At 48.5% G+C, this 16589-nt stretch overlaps 1 long non-coding RNA gene and 1 pseudogene across 2 annotated transcripts in view; one reads left to right on the top strand and one right to left on the bottom strand.

The window, feature by feature from the left end:
• Positions 1-2274: 2274 nt before the first annotated feature.
• Positions 2275-2845, bottom strand: LOC310823967. Its single transcript, XR_014554999.1, has 3 exons — positions 2757-2845; positions 2482-2564; positions 2275-2369 (listed from the first exon to the last, which is right to left on the bottom strand). It is a non-coding gene; the product is annotated as an uncharacterized lncRNA (long non-coding RNA).
• A 2731-nt stretch (positions 2846-5576) lies between these two features.
• LOC310823692 (glutamate--cysteine ligase regulatory subunit-like) overlaps positions 5577-16589 on the top strand; it is a 119912-nt pseudogene continuing 108899 nt past the window's right edge. Inside the window, exons 1-2 of the transcript in view lie at positions 5577-5596; positions 7633-7741. The product of the transcript in view is annotated as a glutamate--cysteine ligase regulatory subunit-like (transcript). The remainder of the gene's footprint in view (positions 5597-7632; positions 7742-16589) is intronic.

Below are 16589 nucleotides of genomic sequence, written 5' to 3'. Positions count from 1 at the left end.
ACACACAGGTTAATCAAGAAAACACACACACACACACACTGTTCAAACACATTTAGTAGAGTGGTCACACAGGGTTTGGGATCATGCACATACCAAAAGGACCCCTCTCCTTGACAGAGTACAGGTAACTACGGCGACAGAGGCAGACAGTTTCACCGTTCCTCTCCCCACAGAACTCATGGTCAGCACAGTCCATGTCCAGGCAGGGGTCTCTGGATGCTGAGGGAGGGGGAGGAGGAGGAGGGGGAGGTGGAGGAGGAGGAGGTGGAGGGGAGGAGGGGGAGGAGGAGGAGGAGGGGAGAAGGGTTTGATAAACAGACAGAGTAACATTAGAAATCACACACCCCCTACCGCACACACACACACACCCCATACCACACATACGCACACACACACCCCATACCACACATACACACACACACCCTACCGCACACACACACACACACACATACACAGGCGACCCAAACAGAATAGATGCATAGACAGGAAACATTGAGAATGTGACTTACGACAGTTGACCAAGGTACCGTTGAGAGCACAGGTTTCACAGGTGGTTGAATTGGTGACATTCTGACCCACACTGAGGCGAGACGTCCCTGCGGGGCACAGACACAAAGATAGGTCACCTAACCAGGCCCCGCCCACACCAGAGAGCTGTCTACCAGGCCCCGCCCACACCAGAGAGCTGTCTACCAGGCCCCGCCCACACCAGAGAGCTGTCTACCAGGCCCCGCCCACACCAGAGAGCTGTCTACCAGGCCCCGCCCACACCAGAAAGCTGTCTACCAGGCCCCGCCCACACCAGAGAACTGTCTACCAGGCCCCGCCCACACCAGAGAACTGTCTACCAGGCCCCACCCACACCAGAGAGCTGTCTCCCAAGCCCCGCCCACACCAGAGAGATGTCTACCAGGCCCCGCCCACACCAGAGAACTGTCTACCAGGCCCCGCCCACACCAGAGAGCTGTCAACCAGGCCCCGCCCACACCAGAGAGCTGTCTACCAGGCCCCGCCCACACCAGAGAGCTGTCTCCCAAGCCCCGCCCACACCAGAGAGATGTCTACCAGGCCCCGCCCACACCAGAGAACTGTCTACCAGGCCCCGCCCACACCAGAGAGCTGTCAACCAGGCCCCGCCCACACCAGAGAGCTGTCTACCAGGCCCCGCCCACATCAGAGAGCTGTCTACCAGGCCCCGCCCACATCATAGAGCTGTCTACCAGGCCCCGCCCACACCAGAGAGCTGTCTACCAGGCCCCGCCCACACCAGAAAACTGTCTACCAGGCCCCGCCCACACCAGAGAGCTGTCTACCAGGCCCCGCCCACACCAGAGAGCTGTCTACCAGGCCCCGCCCACACCAGAGAGCTGTCTACCAGGCCCCGCCCACACCAGAGAACTGTCTACCAGGATGTTAGATCTGTTGAAATTACCTGTATCACAGCCAACCAGGCCGAAATAAGTTACAGTGGAGATAGATGAAGAGATCGGGATCCTCTTTATGATGTCCCCTCCTTCAGTGGTATACCCAATATCCTATCAAGAGTAAAGACAATCAACCCATCACTATGGAGACCACATAGGACTGGACCAGGGGGGGCTGGTGGAGGTAGAAACACGTGTTTGATAAAATTCCTCATTCCTTCCATGCATTACAATGAGCCCATCCTAACATATTTTCTATTCCTTAAATTTGATCAATTCTAATTGTTATTAAATGTGTTTGTCAAAGCTGCTTGAAACATGGTGTTGCTATGACACCCTGAGAAAAGGCTCCACAGCAGTTCCTGACAGGTACCTTCCATATGATGGATGACACAGCCTCTTGGAATGTTTTAATATACAATAAACAATATACAAATAATATACTTACGCCGGTCAATGCCTTGTTGTGAACTACATATTGTAGAAAGGTGTTTCCGTCTTTGAGAACCCTGAAGAGCATCATGAACTGAGAAGGACCAGGAAGACAGCGTGAGCCTGGGCTCAGGTGATTCATGAGAAATACATTTCTTAATATACAGTCGTTTTTAGAACAGTTTCATAGTTGTGTTTAGAACAGTTTCATAGTTGTGTTTAGAACAGTTTCATAGTTGTGTGTAGAACAGTTTCATGTGTTTGATGTCTGTGTAGAAGAGGAGTAATTACTCTTATACTCCTGTGATACACCCCGCGAGTACTTTCTCGATCATTGTATTCTGTGCTGCCAGGAATGTTGTGTCGTTTAAAGTCTTCCATTCGAATATTCATTTTCGTATATATATATATTGGAGATATCTTCATACGAGGAATCTGTGGCCCCAGAATGCAGTCTCCCCATCCTGCACTGGGCCTCTCACCAAAACACAGAGTGAAATTGTCGGTACTGTACTGATGTGGGAGGAATGAGAGAACATGATGTCACTATATGATATTTAATGATGATATATATAATGATGTCATAATAACAGCTTTGATGGAGGTGACTTTGATTTTGACTCACAGTGGCATTAGTATAAGTCTTTCCAAAGAATTTGATTGGACATGAGCTGAAAGATATGGTATGGTCTTCTGCCCAGGCTGCACCTGAGACAAAGGGAGAGAGAGAGAGAGAGAGAGAGAGAGAGAGACACAGAGAGAGGTTGGTAACCAACCTAGTGACCAACAAGCAATTCTGGTGACGTTTGACGGGAGAATGGGAGAATGGAATGTATGTGACAATATGACAGACAGACAGACAGACAGACAGACAGACAGAGGGAACACTATGTGACTTACCTGCACAGGTGAGCAGAACCAGGAGCGGCAGAACCAGCGGAGCTGAGCCCATGTTGGTGGAGTTTGACAGTGAAAGTGGAAACAGAGCTGCAGGGGAGAGAGTCTGTCTCAGTGACAACATGGATTGGAGAAACACTGGGCTGTTTGGCTTATTAGTCCAAAACTATTCCAAATCAAAATGAGCTGAGCCATCACAAACACAGAATAATAAACATGACTTAACATTAGAATGTGATGTACAGTGTTGGAGAAGCTACTCTGAAAATCAACTAACCCGAAATGACTATTAAATTACCATTTACTTTACAAAGGAAGAAGAGAACTACACTAAAGCCCTTGATAGAAATACAGTTTGTCAAACTAAAGCTAATTTGAAAAAGTCGTTACCACATCAAAACTACTTCATCCAACACATGACAGTCAGTTACTGAAAGATGACTTGTACCTGTATGATATTTAACGCAGTCTCCTAACAAACAATACAATTCAATACACACACACACACAAACACACACACACACACACACACACACACACACACATACAGACACACACACACACACACACACACAGACAGACACACACACACACACACACACACACACAGACACACACACACACACACACACACACAGACACACATACACACACCAAGATTTACCAATAAAATTGTATTTTCTTTTGCAAAAACAGCCTGAAGGTTTTAGTTAAGTGGCAGCTTAGGGTGAACCATAACCTGTAAAGAATGTGGCTGGAGCGACACGTATAGAATATTCTAACTATTCTACATTCCTATTGTTGACGCACATGCAGGCACTGGGATCAATGTCAGTACTACAGTGCCCTCCATAAGTATTGGAAAGAGGAAGCATTTTGTCTTCTTTTAGCTCTGTACTCCAACAGTTTACATTTGAAATCAAACAATTACATGGATTGGAGAAACACTGGGCTGTTTGGCTTATTATTCCAAAACTATTCCAAATCAAAATGAGCTGAGCCATCGCAAACACAGAATAATAAACATGACTTAACATTAGAATGTGATGTACAGTGTTGGAGAAGCTACTCTGAAAATCAACTAACCCGAAATGACTATTAAATTACCATTTACTTTACAAAGGAAGAAGTAGAACTACACTAAAGCCCTTGATAGAAATACAGTTTGTCAAACTAAAGCTAATTTGAAAAAGTCGTTACCACATCAAAACTACTTCATCCAACACATGACAGTCAGTTACTGAAAGATGACTTGTACCTGTATGATATTTAACGCAGTCTCCTAACAAACAATACAATACAATACACACACACACACACACACACACACACACACACACACACACACACACACACACACAGTGTAGGCACCATACCTCCGGAGATCTTCTCAGAGAGAGTGAGGCTCAACCCATCTGTTGTTGTCTCTTATAGGTGAGGAGAGGAGGGGGGAGGAGCCGCTCGTCAGGTGTTCAATGTCCCCAAACACTCCCATGTCACGCCCCTTCTCCGGTACGACCTGACCTTTAAAATGGTATTTTCTTTTGCAAAAACAACTAAAGGTGTTAGTTTAGTGGCAGCTTAGGGTGCACCCTAACCCTGTAAAGAATGTGACTGGAGCGACACGTATAGAATATTCCAACTATTCTACATTCCTATTGTTGACGCACATGCAGGCACTGGGATCAATGTCAGTACTACAGTGCCCTCCATAAGTCAAAGTCAAAGTCAAGTCAAAGTGGCTTTAATGTCAATTCTTCACATGTCAAGACATACAAAGGAATCGAGAGGACGTTTCTCACTCTCCCACGGTGAGCTGGAGCGACACGTATAAACAATTCCAACTAGTCTACATTCCTATTGTTGACGCACATGCAGGCACTGGGATAGATGTCAGTACTACAGTGCCCTCCATAAGTATTGGAAAGAGGAAGCATTTTGTCTTCTTTTAGCTCTGTACTCCAACAGTTTACATTTGAAATCAAACAATTACTACAAGGTTAAAGTAGAGATTCTCAGCTTTAATTTGATAAAACCAAGATTCCTAGAAGATAAAAGTGAGCCTTTAACCCAAAACAAAGAAGAGGTTAATCAGTATGGGTAATAGTGAATGAAGCAATAGTGACAGTTACACTATGGTTCATGTTCTTGGCTACAGTCTTAAACTATGGTTCATGGTTTACATGACAGATAGATAGACAGATAGATAGACAGACATACAGACAGATAGATAGGTAGATAGATACAGTTGTGGTCAGAAGTTTACATACACTTGTAAAGAACATGCATGTCATGGCAGTCTTGAGTTTCCAATCATTTCTGTGATGGACCCTAACCCTAACCCTTACCCTTACCCTAACCCTAACCCTTACCCTAACCCTATCCTCAACCCTAACCCTTACCCTAACCCTATCCCCAACCCTAACCCTAACCCTTAACCCCAACCCCAACCCTTACCCTTACCCTATCCCCAACCCTAACCCCAACCGTAACCTTAACCCCAACCCTAAACCTAACCTTAACCCCTAACCCTAACCCCTAACCCTAACCTTAACCCCTAACCCCCTAACCTAACACTGAGTGAAGCAGTTGTGACTGGTGAAACTCATTCTTCAGCCTACGCATAAGCAAGAATTCCTCGTTGTCACTGAACCGTTATCATACAACCTGACCTTTAAAATGGTATTTTCTTTTGCAAAAACAACTAAAGGTGTTAGTTTAGTGGCAGCTTAGGGTGCACCCTAACCCTAACCTGTAAAGAATGTGACTGGAGCGACACGTATAGAATATTCTAACTATTCTACATTCCTATTGTTGACGCACATGCAGGCACTGGGATCAATGTCAGTACTACAGTGCCCTCCATAAGTCAAAGTCAAAGTCAAGTCAAAGTGGCTTTAATGTCAATTCTTCACATGTCAAGACATACAAAGGAATCGAGAGGACGTTTCTCACTCTCCCACGGTGAGCTGGAGCGACACGTATAGAATATTCCAACTAGTCTACATTCCTATTGTTGACGCACAATCTATCTATCTCTCAGTCACAGTACATACAGCAACAGCAACATTAGTATAATAGAACATTAGTATAATAAAACATTAGTGTAATAGAACATTAGTATAATAGAACATTAGTATGATAAAACGTTAGTGTAATAGAACATTTATGTAATAGAACATTAGTGTAATAGAACATTTATGTAATAGAACAGTGTAATAGAACATTTATGTAATAGAACAGTGTAATAGAACATCAGTGTAATATAATCTTAGTATAATAGAACATTAGTATAATAGAACATCAGTGGAAACCAAAGGGGACGTTTTCTTTCCAGTGTTAACACTTCACTTAGCAACGTCATGACAACCCAAATGTGCAGACAGGCCTAGGAGACGAGTTAACCCTAACCCTGACCCTGACCCTGACTCTGACCCTAACCCTAACTCTGACCCTGAACCTGACTCTGACCCTGACCCTAACCCTAACTCTAACCCTGACTCTGACCCTAACCCTAAACCCTAACCCTAAACCCTGACCCTAACCCTAGGGCTAGTAGAAACATGTAGTTAGTCTATGTTAGTAGAACCATGTAGGCTCTTCAAACCCACCTCCTCGTTGCTAGGCAACTCCCCCCTTTTCCCTCCACCGTTCGTATTTTACGACATCTTTTAGAAAAAAATGTTTTATGAAACTCCTTCAAACCACACACTCTCCCCACCCCCTCATTGCTAAGTAACCCACCATATCCCGTCCCTTTCCGACATTTTCTTTTCCTTTACGACATTCCCTCAAACACACCAACCTCCCTTATTTTACGACATTTTATTATTATTATTATTATTATTATTATTATTATTATTATTATTATTATTATTATTATATCTTTACGACATTTACTTCTTCTTTACGAGAGAAGGGGAGACAGACACCATTGAAACCACCACCACCACCGACACCGGCGGCTCCTCTGGTACCCGTAGCGGGTTCACTGGGACCGTCTCCCCCGGTGGTACCGTCTCCTCTACCGGCTCCTTCGGCGGCTCTGGGACCGTCTCCTCTACCGGCTCTGAGGCTAATGCTAACGGGGCTAACTAACGAAGCTAACGAATTTACCTACCGAGTGCAGTGTTGACGGGGTGCTAAAGGCTAATGCTAACTGGCTCTAACGAACTGACCGTGTGTGTGTGGGTGTGGAAACGCGTCGTGTCATCATTACTCGACATTCCTTCAAACCCACCCCCTCGTTGCTAGGCAACCCCCCCCCCCCTTTCCCTCCACCGTTCGTATTTGTTTTGAAAAACTATTTTTACGACAGTCCTTCAAACCACACACACTCTCCCCACCCCCTCGTTGCTAGGTAACCCACCATATCCCGTCCCTTTCCGACATTTTCTTTTCCTTTACGACATTCCCTCAAACCCACCAACTGTTCCTCGTTGCTAGACAACCCCACCCCTCCCTCATTTTACGATATCTTTTTATTATTATTATTATTATTATATCTTTACGACATTTACTTCTTCTTTACGAGAGAAGGGGAGACAGACACCATGGAAACCACCGACACCGGTGGCTCCTCTGGTACTCGTAGCGGGTCCTCTGGGACCGTCTCCCCCGGTGGTACCGTCTCCTCTTCCGGCTCCTCCGGCAGCTCTGGGACCATCTCCGCCGGCTCCTCCGGCGGCTCTGGGACCGGCTCCTCCGGCGGCTCTGGGACCGTGTCCTCCGGCGGCTCTGGGACCGGCTCCTCCGGCGGCTCTGGGACCGTGTCCTCCGGCGGCTCTGGGACCGGCTCCTCCGGCGGCTCTGGGACCGTCTCCGGCGGCTCCTCCGGCGGCTCTGGGACCGTCTCCGGCGGCTCCTCCTCTGGTACCAGTACCCGGACCTCGTTTCTGACCCGGGCCACGACGCTCAACCTCCACACCGGGAACCTCGTCAACCGGAGCCGGCTGAAGAAGAAGTGTCCGTCGTCCCCGAGTGAGGAGGTAAGAAGGGCGGGGGGGGGGGGGTCGGGAGACTAGAGGCTAATGCTAACGGGGCTAACGAAGCTAACGAATTTACCTACCGAGTGCAGTGTTGACGGGGTGCTAAAGGCTAATGCTAACTGGGGCTAACGAAGCTAACGAATTTACCTACCGAGTGCAGTGTTGACGGGGTGCTAAAGGCGAATGCTAACTGGCTCTAACGAACTGACCGTGTGTGTGTGTGTGTGTGTGTGTGTGTGTGTGTGTATTATGAATGTGATGAAATAAATACTAAATATGTCGTTTTATTGTCATTTTCTGTCATTTCCGTTCAGCTCCAGAATTGTATCCGCGCCACGCTGTCTCTGACCTGTCTGTCTCTCTATCTGACCTGTCTCTCTCTCTCTCTGTCTGTCTGTCTAACCTGTATGTCTTTTGTTGCCCTCCAGCTCCAGGATTGTATCCGCGCCATGCTGTCTCTGACCTGTCTGTCCCTCTGTCTTATCTGTCTGTCTATCTGTCTGTCTGTCTGTTTCTCTCTGACCTGTCTGTCTCTCCATCTGACCTGTCTGTCTGTTGTTGCCGTAGCTCCAGGACTGTATCCGCGCCACGCTGAGTGACTGGTCCTCCGAGACGCCGTCGGCCGGGGAGAAGGTGAGACTCATCCCTCTCTTCTCTCCCTCCCTCCTTTCCTGTCTCTCTCTCTCTCCCTCCTTCCCTCCCTCCTTTCCTGTCTCTCTCTCTCTCCCTCCTTCCCTCCCTCCTTTCCTCCTGTCTCTCTCTTCCTTCCCTCCTTTCTTGTCTTCCTTACTTCCTTCCCTCCTGTCTCTCCCTCCCTCCTTCCCTCCCTCCTGTCTCTCCCTCCCTCCCTCCTTCTTTCCTTCTCTCCCTCCCTCCTGTCTCTCTCTCTCTCTCCTTCCCTCCCCCCTTCTCTCCCTCCCTCCCTCCCTCCTGTCTCTCCCTCCTTCCCTCCCTCCTTCTCTCCCTCCTTTCCTGTCTTCCTTCCTTCCTTCCCTCTTGTCTCTCCCTCCCTCCCTCCCTCCTGTATCTCTCCCTCCTTCCCTCCCTCCTGTCTCTCTCCCTCTCTCCCTCCTTCCCTCCCTCCTGTCTCTCTCCCTCCTTCCCTCCCTCCTGTCTCTCTCTCTCCCTCCTTCTCCCCTCCTTCTCCCCTCCCTCCTGTCTCTCTCTCTCTCTCCTTCCCTCCCTCCTTCTCTCCCTCCTTCCCTTCCCTCCTTTCCTGTTTCCTGTCTTCTTTCCTTACTGTCGGCGGAGGAGAAGGTGAGACTCATCCCTCTCTTCCTTCCTTCCTTCCTTCCCTCCCTCCTTTCCTTCGTCTCTCTCTGGATGCTCCACACATCCACACACACGCGCGCCCAGAGGCGTCAATGTTTAGTGAGTCAAGTGACAACGTGTGTGTGTGTGTGTGTGTGTGAGAGAGAGGGAGACACAAACACACACACACACACAGATAGACAGACAAACTCACACAGACACACACACTCACTCACTCACACACTCACACTGTGGGAGCCTGGTCGACAGGCGCAACAGTGGGTCAACCAATGAGAATAGAAACAGGCGGAAACAGGGGTTGCGGTGAAATCAACGTAGGGTTTTATTTCTAAGGTGCGGGGAAAAGGGAGAGGCGAAAGGCAACTCAAATCTTCACCGGGTTGGCGGTTGGCGCTACGGCGCTCCGCCGGGTTCTTCTTGTCGTCAGAGAGAGAGAAAGAGAGACAGGCCAAAGTTAGTGGGATATCGGGTCCCTTTCACTGACCTCTTCCTCCGGTCGGTTGGGGGGTTCCTCTCCGTCTTCCAGGCTTTCTCTCCCGTTTGGCTTATGAGACTGGCTTAGCGGGTGTCTGGTCTCGACTCGTTCCTCCAGCCAGTCTGTCTTCAGCTTGTCCTGGGGAGTTTAAAAGGCCTCAGGATCGCCGAGCTGACTCAGCGCACCTGTGAGCGGTGAGCTGAGTCATCTGATTGGTGGCGGAGTCTCCAGGACATAGAACTGGGATAGTACCTCCCATCCAGCACGACACCCCATGGCTGCCTTTGCCTCCCCCTTGTGGCCACCAGGTGTCTCTGTGGGGCACTGCTCACCGGCTGGGCCATCACAACACACATACACACACACACTCACACACACACACACACACAGACAGACACACACAGACAGACACACACTCACACAGACACTCACACACACACAGACACACACGCCCAGAGGCATCAATGTTTAGTGAGTCAAGTGACAACATGTGTGTGTCTGTGTGTGTGTGTGTGCCCCTGAGACAGGGAGAGAGAGAGGGAGACACACACACACACACACAGACAGACACACACAGACACACACACACAGACACACACTCACACGCCCAGAGGCGTCAATGTTTAGTGAGTCAAGTGAAAACGTGTGTGTGTGTGTGTGTGTGTCTGTGTGTGTGTGTGTGGGTGGGTGCTCCTGAGACAGGGAGAGAGAGAGGGAGACACACACACACACACAGGCACACACACACTCACACAGACACACACACACAGACACAGACACACTCACACAGACACACACACAGGCAGGGAGACGGGGGGAGGCAGGTTTGGGGGGAGGGTTGAACAGGGAGGGAGGGAGGTTCTGCTGAGGTCAGCTAATCTCTCTCTCTCTCTCCCTCTCTCTGGTTCGACTAGTCTGGTCTGTCTCTAACCTGGACTGCTCCCCCCCCCCAGGCACCCCTGTCTGTCTTTCTGTAATCTGTCTGTCCTGAACCTGTCTGTCTCTCAGACCTGTCTGTCTCTTCAGGAGTCTGACGTCCTAGACTGTTCCACCCCCCACGCGGCCGAGGCCATCACGCCTGTCTGTCTCTCTGTCTGTCTGTCTGTCTCTAACTTGTCTCTCTCTCTCTAACCTGTCTGTTTGTTTACCTGTGTCTCTCTCTCTGACCTGTCTGTCTCTCCAGGAGTCTGACGTCCTGGACTGCTCCACCCTCCAGGCGGCCGAGGCCACCATCACGCCTGTCTGTCTCTCTCTCTCTGACCTGTCTGTCTCTCTCTCTAACCTGTCTGTCTGTTTACCTGTCTCTCTCTCACTCTAACCTGTCTGTCTCTAACCTGTCTGTCTCTCCAGGAGTCTGACGTCCTGGACTGCTCCACCCCCCAGGCGGCCGAGGCCACCATCACACCGGAGGAGAGGGAGGAGCTGAAGGTGTCTGGTACGCTACGCCAAGCTAACGCAGGCTAACGCTACGCTAATGCAGGGTAAGACAGGTTAACGCAGGCTAACGCAGGCTAACACATGATACCGCCACCACATGCTACCGCACGCTAACACACACCACGATAACACATGCTAATAAATGCTAGTGCATGCTAACACCGGCTCACACGCACCACGATAACACACGCTAACCCAGGGCTAACAAACGATACCAGCCCATGATTACACACGACGCGACCACACGTTAACACAGGCTAACAAATGACACCACTCTCACTCTCGCCCTCTCCCAACTCGACTCGGTCATCCTGGCGCCCCCCCCTCGGCCCCCCGGTGGACGTCTGTCTGTCGGACCTGGACAAGGGCCTCCTGGAGGAGCTGCACGACTGGGCCCAGGTGGGTGTCTGTCTGTCTGTTCCTGACCTGTCTGTTTGTCCTGGACGGTGTGTGTGTCTGTCTGTCTGTCTGTCTGTCTCTCTCTGTCTCTGTTTCCCGGCAAAAGTTGAGTTTCAGTTTAAAAATATAAAATTCACAACCAGAACTCAAAGCCCTTTACAGGGCTCCGGGACCAACCCTCTAGTAACAGGTTTGGACCTCGGGGTCCGGTGTAGGTCGGTGGTGGTTAGATTCACTCCGCTGTTAACAGCCTAAAAATCCCATAGTTCCTCCATAAAAGCTTCCTTCACTCACTTCAAATGCACTGAAAAGTCACCCCTATAAAACCGTGCACAGAAGCGGTTCTCTAACCTCAATGAGTGCCAGTTGGTGTGGTTGCGGATACAAGATTTATCGGTATGGAAAATATACCCAATGGAGGTAATAATAATGGGCCAGATATAACCCTTCAGATCCTATGATAACACATGCACAGTGCCTATAACCTTTTTCATTACCAGGAGGAGATATGTGACTTATACTGAGTTCTACAATTTAAAGTAAAAATTATAAACCATTACATTTCATGACACTGTTGCTTTGAATGCAGGATATGATGTTTAATTAATGTTCAAAGCATTACAGCATAGCTAAAATATCATAAAATGGGGTTACAGACACCGTGATTAAAATGTTAACATGATAACATTTAAAACGATAAAAATGAGAAAATAACAAAACCTATCCGTCTGTCTTACTATTGGTCAGTGAAGATTTAGAGAAGCTCCAGTTCCAACCCCGTCGAGTTGGCGTGCCTAAGGAGGTTGGAGATCCTGGCGGGGGTGGTGGTGTATCCACCTTCTTTTCCTGCACCCCCTGGCTTTTAGGTGGCTTCCCGGGAGTTTTACGACCCATACGTTTATCTATTACAGCCCTTGGCCTATAATAGGTGTGCCTGCTGGGCCTAGCCCTTGGCCTATAATAGGTGTGCCTGCTGGGCCTAGCCCTTGGCCTATATTCAGAAGCATCAGAAGCGGATCCAGAGTCAGTCGACTCGGTGTCAGTATCGGTGGTAGAGGCCAGTTCACTAGGCTGTGTGTGTGTGTGTGTGTGTATGTGTGTGTGCCCCTGAGACAGGGAGAGAGAGAGGAAGACACACACACACTCACACACACACACACACACTCACACATACGCACACTCACACAGACACACTCACATACACACAGACACACACACACACACACAACTCTCGTCCACTGTGTACCGGTGCAGTATCTATAGCCTTGCTTTCAGCTGAGTCTGGCTCCATCTCCTGGGTGTTTAAGGGTAATTTCTCTGCCTCAGTGGATGCCCTCTGCTCACTAAGCCCAACCGGTGCCCCGGCTTCCATCTCAGGTGGCCCTTCTTCAACACTGACGGTGTCCCTGGCCTCCCCATCCTTTGGCATTTCCTCCGGAGTACACTCCCCTAGTATACAAGCAGCTTTACCCGTCGCTACAGGACCCTTCCCCGGTCTCTGACTTATCTTACTAACTACGTAACTCTGAGTGTGATGTTCAGGCCGGGTAAAGGCCATACTAGTCTCGCCCTCTGCGACATCTCTCTCTCTCTCTCTCTATCCCTGACCTGTCTGTCTGTCCTGGACAAGGGCCTCCTGGAGGAGTTGTACAACTGGGACGAGGTGGGTGTCTGTCTCTGTCTCTGACCTGTCTGTCTGTCCTGGACAAGGGCCTCCTGGAGGAGCGCTACGACTGGGCCCAGGTGGGTGTCTGTCTCTGTCTCTGAACTGTCTGTCTGTCTGATCTGTCTGTCTGTCCTGGACAAGGGCCTCCTGGAGGAGCGCTACGACTGGGCCCAGGTGGGTGTCTGTCTCTGTCTCTCCCTGACCTGTCTGTCTCTCTCTCCATGTCCAAGGTGAAACCCCAACAGTAACCAGGTCAACCTGGCGTCCTGTTGTGTGATGCCCCCCGATCTGATGGCCTGTCTGTCTGTCTCTCCCTGACCTGTCTCTCTCTCTCCCGTATCCAAGGTGAAGCCCACCAGTAACCAGTGTAGGAGCCAATTTCTATATTTTTCTTTTGGGACATAAAGTGCTTATTTTCTATGTTGTAATATGTGTGACGGTGATTTCTGTTTAGTGGCTCCCCCTGCAGGTGGAGAGGTCCGTTATTATATAGGAAGTGCCAAGGCTACCAGTAGGGGTTTTTGGCTAGGAAAGCACACAGTCTTTAGACCTTAATCTTGACCTTGACAGCCTGTTTGTTTGTTCGCAAATGGTAGCATATTTTAGCTTACTAGATTGCTTTATAATTTTGATAGCCTGCATTTTGAATATCATTTTTGTGGAAAATGGAACAATAAACCGAAGATCATTTTATTTCAACGTAACTCTCGTCTCCGTTTGTTCAAGCGTCTACTACAGCCTACCTAGCCAAACCCTGAGTGACATACAATAGGAAATGTTTTAGTCACTACATTAGTCTAAAGACTTGCTTGTGGATCCGTGGATTACTGGGTTTTCCAAGGAAACGTGGAGTTTGGAGGAACAGCGTGGCACCAAACAAAGGACCAGGAGGAATCAACGTACGACGGCTAATGCTAATGCTAAGCGCGGAGCGGTATGTAAAATTGCAAGATTGGATGAGAGTTCCTTCAAGATGGATGTAATATGGATTAAGGATCACTAAAGGAGTGGATTTGTGACAAAGCCAGGAGTTATAAATTGTTTGGTGTGCCACGCTTGTTTGAATTTGGACCGCATTATTGTAATACGGAGCACCTGGTGCTAGGACTGGGCTGAACGAAGAAATTAACGAACGCGAACTTGGCATGATACAACAATCCCGTTTTGATAAGAAGTAAAGTCAGCTTGTGTCAACATGACTGATGGCGAGGCAAAAGTCCGCTCGGAGGACATCGCAAATGTTTTGGAGGAAAAGGAAATGCGTTCATCCAGAAAAGCCAAGCTTGGGCAGTTAACGCGCAGAAAGAACATAGTCCTTGAATTGATGAAGGATGTGGCAAATATTGATGAGGTGAAGGAGAATATGTTCAGATATGATGCCTTGGTCGGAGAATTTAAAGATGCACATTCCACCTATCAAAAGCTGTTGAATGATGACGACAGAGACAATGACAATTGGTTTAAGCCCAAAATAGCCTCTGTTGATGAATTTAACGCTCATGTGAATAACTGGCTGTCAAATCCACCCAAAATGACTGATGATGATGATGATGATGATGATGGAGATGTCACTAATGGTAAGGATGCTAAAGCTGTTGTTGATGTTGCTCCCCATGAAAGTGCATCTCAAGTCAGTTCCAAAGTCTCTTCTACAGCATCTTCATGCACCCAGGCTGAAGCGGAGAAGGCTGCCTTGGAAGCAAAATTGAGTGCGCTCATAGAAAAACATGCCTTGGAGGATGAGGAGGAAATGCTCAATAGGCAAAAGGAACAAATCAGGAAAAGAAAGGAAGCATTGGAACTGAGAGCTGAGTTGGAAGCTGCTTCAGCTAAAATCTCTGTTTTCAGCAAACGCATGGAGACTCAGACGAGAACATAAGGAGATGATGGGATGACTGAATATTTTGAGGAGTCAGGAACACAAGCTTCTGGAATGGAAACCGGAACAAGTTCAAAACAAACTGAACCAGTGCAAAGGAGCACTGTGGACACATCAGTTGTGCCCCCAAAAGGACCTAATTTCAGCCATCAAAGCCTTCTAACATCACCTGCCTCACCCACTTTCCTGTATCCCGCTGTAACGCCTAGAGCACCACCTCATGGACATTCAGCTTATGGGCAACAACAAAGTGCACAGTCAGGTTCACACTCACAGCCAGCCGCACAGCCCACAGGTGCACAGCCACAGCCAGCAAGTGGAAATGTAACACAAAGTGGAACCCCTATGCACACCCAACCACCATTTAACCTTCCTAACCCTTCATTCTCTGTGCAAGCCCCAGCACAACAAGCACCACAAACAAACCCAAGAGGTGCAGCTCTGTATAACATCTTACAGAGCCAAAATGACATCACTGCCGCTCTCATCAAGCAACAGCAACTGTCATCTCTGCCGCCAAAGGACATTAAGGTCTTTGAAGGTGATCTGGTTGAATATAGATCATTTATCAGATCCTTTGAGCACATCATAGAGACCAAGACTGACAGTGCAAAAGACAGGTTGTGCTACCTTGAACAGTACACCAGGGGGCAGGTTAGAGAACTAGTTAGGACCTGCATGTACATGGATCCAAACAATGGCTACGTGAAAGCTAAAGAGCTGCTTCAAGAGCATTACGGTAATGAATTCAAAATTGCCAATGCATATATGGAAAAGGCCCTGTCCTGGTCCCCCATCAAGCCTGAAGACTCCAAAGCATTAGAGGCATTTGCTTTGTACCTCAGGGGCTGCTGTAATGCAATAGCTGAAATTGCATACCTAGAGGAGCTTGATTTATCATCCAATCTACAATCACTTGTTGCAAAGTTGCCCTTTAAACTCAGGGAAAGATGGAGAACAGAAGCATACAATCTACAGGAAAGGCGGCACAGCAGGGCAAAATTCAGTGACTTGGTCAAGTTCATTGAAACACAAGTGAAGATTGTAACAGACCCTGTGTTCGGCAACATTCAGGATGCTACAGTCAATCCACGCAGCACTACAGCAAAGAAGCCCACAGCCTTCAAGTCACAAAAGCCGAAGGTGACTGGCAGCAACTTCGCCACCGGCGTGGCGTGCGTACCCCAACCTCAAGATGGCAACTCACAAGCCACACCTCAGCTCACGAAGGAGCAAGTCTGTTTGTTCTGTTCAAATGAACACATGATGGAGACATGTCCACAACTCAAAAGGAAAATGCACAAAGAAAAGATTGGTTTCCTAAAGGAAAAGGGAATCTGTTTCGGGTGTCTCAAACCAGGGCACATGAGCAAAGACTGCAACAGGCGCCTCTCATGCAAAGTGTGCAATAAGACCCACCCAACTGTGCTTCACATAGGAACATTGGACAAGGAAAAAGGAACGGTGCAAGGAACAGCAGAGGACTCAACTAGCCATGGGGTGAAGCTCTCTGCATGTGGCCATATTGGGGCCGGTGGCCATATTGGGGCCGGTGAAGAGGAGTGTGCACTGGCTATCGTGCCTGTTAAGGTGAAATCCAACAAAGGGAACAAGATCATCCATACATATGCATTCCTCGACCCTGGCAGTACGGCCACATTTTGCACAGACAGACTCATGCACCAGTTGAACATCAGAGGAAAAGAGACCAACATTCTGC

The sequence above is a fragment of the Argentina silus genome (genome assembly GCF_951799395.1).
Source record: "Argentina silus genome assembly, chromosome: Y".
NCBI classification, from domain to species: Eukaryota; Metazoa; Chordata; class Actinopteri; order Argentiniformes; family Argentinidae; genus Argentina; species Argentina silus.
This window is presented reverse-complemented; position numbering and strand designations above follow the sequence as displayed.